This window comes from Lactuca virosa, chromosome 6, assembly GCF_052849685.1.
Source record: "Lactuca virosa cultivar CGN04683 chromosome 6, Lactuca_virosa_CGN04683_v6, whole genome shotgun sequence".
Classification (NCBI taxonomy): Eukaryota; Viridiplantae; Streptophyta; class Magnoliopsida; order Asterales; family Asteraceae; genus Lactuca; species Lactuca virosa.
Window position 1 is genome coordinate 181,372,939 of NC_136431.1, and position 8,249 is coordinate 181,381,187.

An 8,249-nucleotide genomic window follows, 5' to 3' on the forward strand; every position below is an offset into this window, starting at 1 on the left:
CATGTATGTGATGCAACAAGCAGCTATCAATGTCTCCTATAAACACCAATACCATGCCTCATAATTTTTCCATCACGATTAAGAATGCATAATAAGCATAAGGATATTATGTGATCACACTATTAGAAAAACGGTGTTTTCACAACCAAAATTACCGCCGTAAAATTATTGTCGATAGATATCGATGTCCCAGTTATTCCAATAAGCATCATATTGAATATGGTCGGTTAGTTTTCCAACTAGTTTCTTTCATGTATGTGATGCAACAAGCAACTATCAATGTCTCCTATAAACACCAATACCATGCCTCATAATTTTTCCATCACGATTAAGCTGCATAATAAGCATAAGGATATTATGTGATCACACTATTAGAAAAACGGTGTTTTCACAACCAAAATTACCGCCGTAAAATTATTGTCGATAGATATGGATGTCCCAGTTATTCCAATAAGCATCATATTGAATATGGTCGGTTAGTTTTCCAACTAGTTTCTTTCATGTATGTGATGCAACAAGCAACTATCAATGTCTCCTATAAACACCAATACCATGCCTCATAATTTTTCCATCACGATTAAGAATTCATAATAAGCATAAGGATATTATGTGATCACACTATTAGAAAAACGGTGTTTTCACAACCAAAATTACCGCCGTAAAATTATTGTCGATAGATATCGATGTCCCAGTTATTCCAATAAACATCATATTGAATATGGTCGGTTAGTTTTCCAACTAGTTTCTTTCATGTATGTGATGCAACAAGCAACTATCAATGTCTCCTATAAACACCAATACCATGCCTCATAATTTTTCCATCACGATTAAGCTGCATAATAAGCATAAGGATATTATGTGATCACACTATTAGAAAAACGGTGTTTTCACAACCAAAATTACCGCCGTAAAATTATTGTCGATAGATATCGATGTCCCAGTTATTCCAATAAGCATCATATTGAATATGGTCGGTTAGTTTTCCAACTAGTTTCTTTCATGTATGTGATGCAACAAGCAGCTATCAATGTCTCCTATAAACACCAATACCATGCCTCATAATTTTTCCATCACGATTAAGAATGCATAATAAGCATAAGGATATTATGTGATCACACTATTAGAAAAACGGTGTTTTCACAACCAAAATTACCGCCGTAAAATTATTGTCGATAGATATCGATGTCCCAGTTATTCCAATAAGCATCATATTGAATATGGTCGGTTAGTTTTCCAACTAGTTTCTTTCATGTATGTGATGCAACAAGCAACTATCAATGTCTCCTATAAACACCAATACCATGCCTCATAATTTTTCCATCACGATTAAGCTGCATAATAAGCATAAGGATATTATGTGATCACACTATTAGAAAAACGGTGTTTTCACAACCAAAATTACCGCCGTAAAATTATTGTCGATAGATATCGATGTCCCAGTTATTCCAATAAGCATCATATTGAATATGGTCGGTTAGTTTTCCAACTAGTTTCTTTCATGTATGTGATGCAACAAGCAACTATCAATGTCTCCTATAAACACCAATACCATGCCTCATAATTTTTCCATCACGATTAAGCTGCATAATAAGCATAAGGATATTATGTGATCACACTATTAGAAAAACGGTGTTTTCACAACCAAAATTACCGCCGTAAAATTATTGTCGATAGATATGGATGTCCCAGTTATTCCAATAAGCATCATATTGAATATGGTCGGTTAGTTTTCCAACTAGTTTCTTTCATGTATGTGATGCAACAAGCAACTATCAATGTCTCCTATAAACACCAATACCATGCCTCATAATTTTTCCATAACGATTAAGCTGCATAATAAGCATAAGGATATTATGTGATCACACTATTAGAAAAACGGTGTTTTCACAACCAAAATTACCGCCGTAAAATTATTGTCGATAGATATCGATGTCCCAGTTATTCCAATAAGCATCATATTGAATATGGTCCGTTAGTTTTCCAACTAGTTTCTTTCATGTATGTGATGCAACAAGCAACTATCAATGTCTCCTATAAACACCAATACCATGCCTCATAATTTTTCCATCACGATTAAGAATGCATAATAAGCATAAGGATATTATGTGATCACACTATTAGAAAAACGGTGTTTTCACAACCAAAATTACCGCCGTAAAATTATTGTCGATAGATATCGATGTCCCAGTTATTCCAATAAGCATCATATTGAATATGGTCGGTTAGTTTTCCAACTAGTTTCTTTCATGTATGTGATGCAACAAGCAACTATCAATGTCTCCTATAAACACCAATACCATGCCTCATAATTTTTCCATCACGATTAAGCTGCATAATAAGCATAAGGATATTATGTGATCACACTATTAGAAAAACGGTGTTTTCACAACCAAAATTACCGCCGTAAAATTATTGTCGATAGATATCGATGTCCCAGTTATTCCAATAAGCATCATATTGAATATGGTCGGTTAGTTTTCCAACTAGTTTCTTTCATGTATGTGATGCAACAAGCAACTATCAATGTCTCCTATAAACACCAATACCATGCCTCATAATTTTTCCATCACGATTAAGAATTCATAATAAGCATAAGGATATTATGTGAACACACTATTAGAAAAACGGTGTTTTCACAACCAAAATTACCGCCGTAAAATTATTGTCGATAGATATCGATGTCCCAGTTATTCCAATAAGCATCATATTGAATATGGTCGGTTAGTTTTCCAACTAGTTTCTTTCATGTATGTGATGCAACAAGCAACTATCAATGTCTCCTATAAACACCAATACCATGCCTCATAATTTTTCCATCACGATTAAGCTGCATAATAAGCATAAGGATATTCTGTGATCACACTATTAGAAAAACGGTGTTTTCACAACCAAAATTACCGCCGTAAAATTATTGTCGATAGATATCGATGTCCCAGTTATTCCAATAAGCATCATATTGAATATGGTCGGTTAGTTTTCCAACTAGTTTCTTTCATGTATGTGATGCAACAAGCAGCTATCAATGTCTCCTATAAACACCAATACCATGCCTCATAATTTTTCCATCACGATTAAGAATGCATAATAAGCATAAGGATATTATGTGATCACACTATTAGAAAAACGGTGTTTTCACAACCAAAATTACCGCCGTAAAATTATTGTCGATAGATATCGATGTCCCAGTTATTCCAATAAGCATCATATTGAATATGGTCGGTTAGTTTTCCAACTAGTTTCTTTCATGTATGTGATGCAACAAGCAACTATCAATGTCTCCTATAAACACCAATACCATGCCTCATAATTTTTCCATCACGATTAAGCTGCATAATAAGCATAAGGATATTATGTGATCACACTATTAGAAAAACGGTGTTTTCACAACCAAAATTACCGCCGTAAAATTATTGTCGATAGATATCGATGTCCCAGTTATTCCAATAAGCATCATATTGAATATGGTCGGTTAGTTTTCCAACTAGTTTCTTTCATGTATGTGATGCAACAAGCAACTATCAATGTCTCCTATAAACACCAATACCATGCCTCATAATTTTTCCATCACGATTAAGCTGCATAATAAGCATAAGGATATTATGTGATCACACTATTAGAAAAACGGTGTTTTCACAACCAAAATTACCGCCGTAAAATTATTGTCGATAGATATGGATGTCCCAGTTATTCCAATAAGCATCATATTGAATATGGTCGGTTAGTTTTCCAACTAGTTTCTTTCATGTATGTGATGCAACAAGCAACTATCAATGTCTCCTATAAACACCAATACCATGCCTCATAATTTTTCCATAACGATTAAGCTGCATAATAAGCATAAGGATATTATGTGATCACACTATTAGAAAAACGGTGTTTTCACAACCAAAATTACCGCCGTAAAATTATTGTCGATAGATATCGATGTCCCAGTTATTCCAATAAGCATCATATTGAATATGGTCCGTTAGTTTTCCAACTAGTTTCTTTCATGTATGTGATGCAACAAGCAACTATCAATGTCTCCTATAAACACCAATACCATGCCTCATAATTTTTCCATCACGATTAAGAATGGATAATAAGCATATGGATATTATGTGATCACACTATTAGAAAAACGGTGTTTTCACAACCAAAATTACCGCCGTAAAATTATTGTCGATAGATATCGATGTCCCAGTTATTCCAATAAGCATCATATTGAATATGGTCGGTTAGTTTTCCAACTAGTTTCTTTCATGTATGTGATGCAACAAGCAACTATCAATGTCTCCTATAAACACCAATACCATGCCTCATAATTTTTCCATCACGATTAAGCTGCATAATAAGCATAAGGATATTATGTGATCACACTATTAGAAAAACGGTGTTTTCACAACCAAAATTACCGCCGTAAATTTATTGTTGATAGATATCGATGTCCCAGTTATTCCAATAAGCATCATATTGAATATGGTCGGTTAGTTTTCCAACTAGTTTCTTTCATGTATGTGATGCAACAAGCAACTATCAATGTCTCCTATAAACACCAATACCATGCCTCATAATTTTTCCATCACGATTAAGAATGCATAATAAGCATAAGGATATTATGTGATCACACTATTAGAAAAACGGTGTTTTCACAACCAAAATTACCGCCGTAAAATTATTGTCGATAGATATGGATGTCCCAGTTATTCCAATAAGCATCATATTGAATATGGTCGGTTAGTTTTCCAACTAGTTTCTTTCATGTATGTGATGCAACAAGCAACTATCAATGTCTCCTATAAACACCAATACCATGCCTCATAATTTTTCCATCACGATTAAGAATTCATAATAAGCATAAGGATATTATGTGAACACACTATTAGAAAAACGGTGTTTTCACAACCAAAATTACCGCCGTAAAATTATTGTCGATAGATATCGATGTCCCAGTTATTCCAATAAGCATCATATTGAATATGGTCGGTTAGTTTTCCAACTAGTTTCTTTCATGTATGTGATGCAACAAGCAGCTATCAATGTCTCCTATAAACACCAATACCATGCCTCATAATTTTTCCATCACGATTAAGAATGCATAATAAGCATAAGGATATTATGTGATCACACTATTAGAAAAACGGTGTTTTCACAACCAAAATTACCGCCGTAAAATTATTGTCGATAGATATCGATGTCCCAGTTATTCCAATAAGCATCATATTGAATATGGTCGGTTAGTTTTCCAACTAGTTTCTTTCATGTATGTGATGCAACAAGCAACTATCAATGTCTCCTATAAACACCAATACCATGCCTCATAATTTTTCCATAACGATTAAGCTGCATAATAAGCATAAGGATATTATGTGATCACACTATTAGAAAAACGGTGTTTTCACAACCAAAATTACCGCCGTAAAATTATTGTCGATAGATATCGATGTCCCAGTTATTCCAATAAGCATCATATTGAATATGGTCCGTTAGTTTTCCAACTAGTTTCTTTCATGTATGTGATGCAACAAGCAACTATCAATGTCTCCTATAAACACGAATACCATGCCTCATAATTTTTCCATCACGATTAAGAATGGATAATAAGCATATGGATATTATGTGATCACACTATTAGAAAAACGGTGTTTTCACAACCAAAATTACCGCCGTAAAATTATTGTCGATAGATATCGATGTCCCAGTTATTCCAATAAGCATCATATTGAATATGGTCGGTTAGTTTTCCAACTAGTTTCTTTCATGTATGTGATGCAACAAGCAACTATCAATGTCTCCTATAAACACCAATACCATGCCTCATAATTTTTCCATCACGATTAAGCTGCATAATAAGCATAAGGATATTATGTGATCACACTATTAGAAAAACGGTGTTTTCACAACCAAAATTACCGCCGTAAATTTATTGTTGATAGATATCGATGTCCCAGTTATTCCAATAAGCATCATATTGAATATGGTCGGTTAGTTTTCCAACTAGTTTCTTTCATGTATGTGATGCAACAAGCAACTATCAATGTCTCCTATAAACACCAATACCATGCCTCATAATTTTTCCATCACGATTAAGAATGCATAATAAGCATAAGGATATTATGTGATCACACTATTAGAAAAACGGTGTTTTCACAACCAAAATTACCGCCGTAAAATTATTGTCGATAGATATGGATGTCCCAGTTATTCCAATAAGCATCATATTGAATATGGTCGGTTAGTTTTCCAACTAGTTTCTTTCATGTATGTGATGCAACAAGCAACTATCAATGTCTCCTATAAACACCAATACCATGCCTCATAATTTTTCCATCACGATTTAGAATTCATAATAAGCATAAGGATATTATGTGAACACACTATTAGAAAAACGGTGTTTTCACAACCAAAATTACCGCCGTAAAATTATTGTCGATAGATATCGATGTCCCAGTTATTCCAATAAGCATCATATTGAATATGGTCGGTTAGTTTTCCAACTAGTTTCTTTCATGTATGTGATGCAACAAGCAGCTATCAATGTCTCCTATAAACACCAATACCATGCCTCATAATTTTTCCATCACGATTAAGAATGCATAATAAGCATAAGGATATTATGTGATCACACTATTAGAAAAACGGTGTTTTCACAACCAAAATTACCGCCGTAAAATTATTGTCGATAGATATCGATGTCCCAGTTATTCCAATAAGCATCATATTGAATATGGTCGGTTAGTTTTCCAACTAGTTTCTTTCATGTATGTGATGCAACAAGCAACTATCAATGTCTCCTATAAACACCAATACCATGCCTCATAATTTTTCCATCACGATTAAGCTGCATAATAAGCATAAGGATATTATGTGATCACACTATTAGAAAAACGGTGTTTTCACAACCAAAATTACCGCCGTAAAATTATTGTCGATAGATATCGATGTCCCAGTTATTCCAATAAGCATCATATTGAATATGGTCGGTTAGTTTTCCAACTAGTTTCTTTCATGTATGTGATGCAACAAGCAACTATCAATGTCTCCTATAAACACCAATACCATGCCTCATAATTTTTCCATCACGATTAAGAATTCATAATAAGCATAAGGATATTATGTGAACACACTATTAGAAAAACGGTGTTTTCACAACCAAAATTACCGCCGTAAAATTATTGTCGATAGATATCGATGTCCCAGTTATTCCAATAAGCATCATATTGAATATGGTCGGTTAGTTTTCCAACTAGTTTCTTTCATGTATGTGATGCAACAAGCAACTATCAATGTCTCCTATAAACACCAATACCATGCCTCATAATTTTTCCATCACGATTAAGCTGCATAATAAGCATAAGGATATTATGTGATCACACTATTAGAAAAACGGTGTTTTCACAACCAAAATTACCGCCGTAAAATTATTGTCGATAGATATCGATGTCCCAGTTATTCCAATAAGCATCATATTGAATATGGTCGGTTAGTTTTCCAACTAGTTTCTTTCATGTATGTGATGCAACAAGCAACTATCAATGTCTCCTATAAACACCAATACCATGCCTCATAATTTTTCCATCACGATTAAGCTGCATAATAAGCATAAGGATATTATGTGATCACACTATTAGAAAAACGGTGTTTTCACAACCAAAATTACCGCCGTAAAATTATTGTCGATAGATATGGATGTCCCAGTTATTCCAATAAGCATCATATTGAATATGGTCGGTTAGTTTTCCAACTAGTTTCTTTCATGTATGTGATGCAACAAGCAACTATCAATGTCTCCTATAAACACCAATACCATGCCTCATAATTTTTCCATAACGATTAAGCTGCATAATAAGCATAAGGATATTATGTGATCACACTATTAGAAAATCGGTGTTTTCACAACCAAAATTACCGCCGTAAAATTATTGTCGATAGATATCGATGTCCCAGTTATTCCAATAAGCATCATATTGAATATGGTCCGTTAGTTTTCCAACTAGTTTCTTTCATGTATGTGATGCAACAAGCAACTATCAATGTCTCCTATAAACACCAATACCATGCCTCATAATTTTTCCATCACGATTAAGAATGGATAATAAGCATATGGATATTATGTGATCACACTATTAGAAAAACGGTGTTTTCACAACCAAAATTACCGCCGTAAAATTATTGTCGATAGATATCGATGTCCCAGTTATTCCAATAAGCATCATATTGAATATGGTCGGTTAGTTTTCCAACTAGTTTCTTTCATGTATGTGATGCAA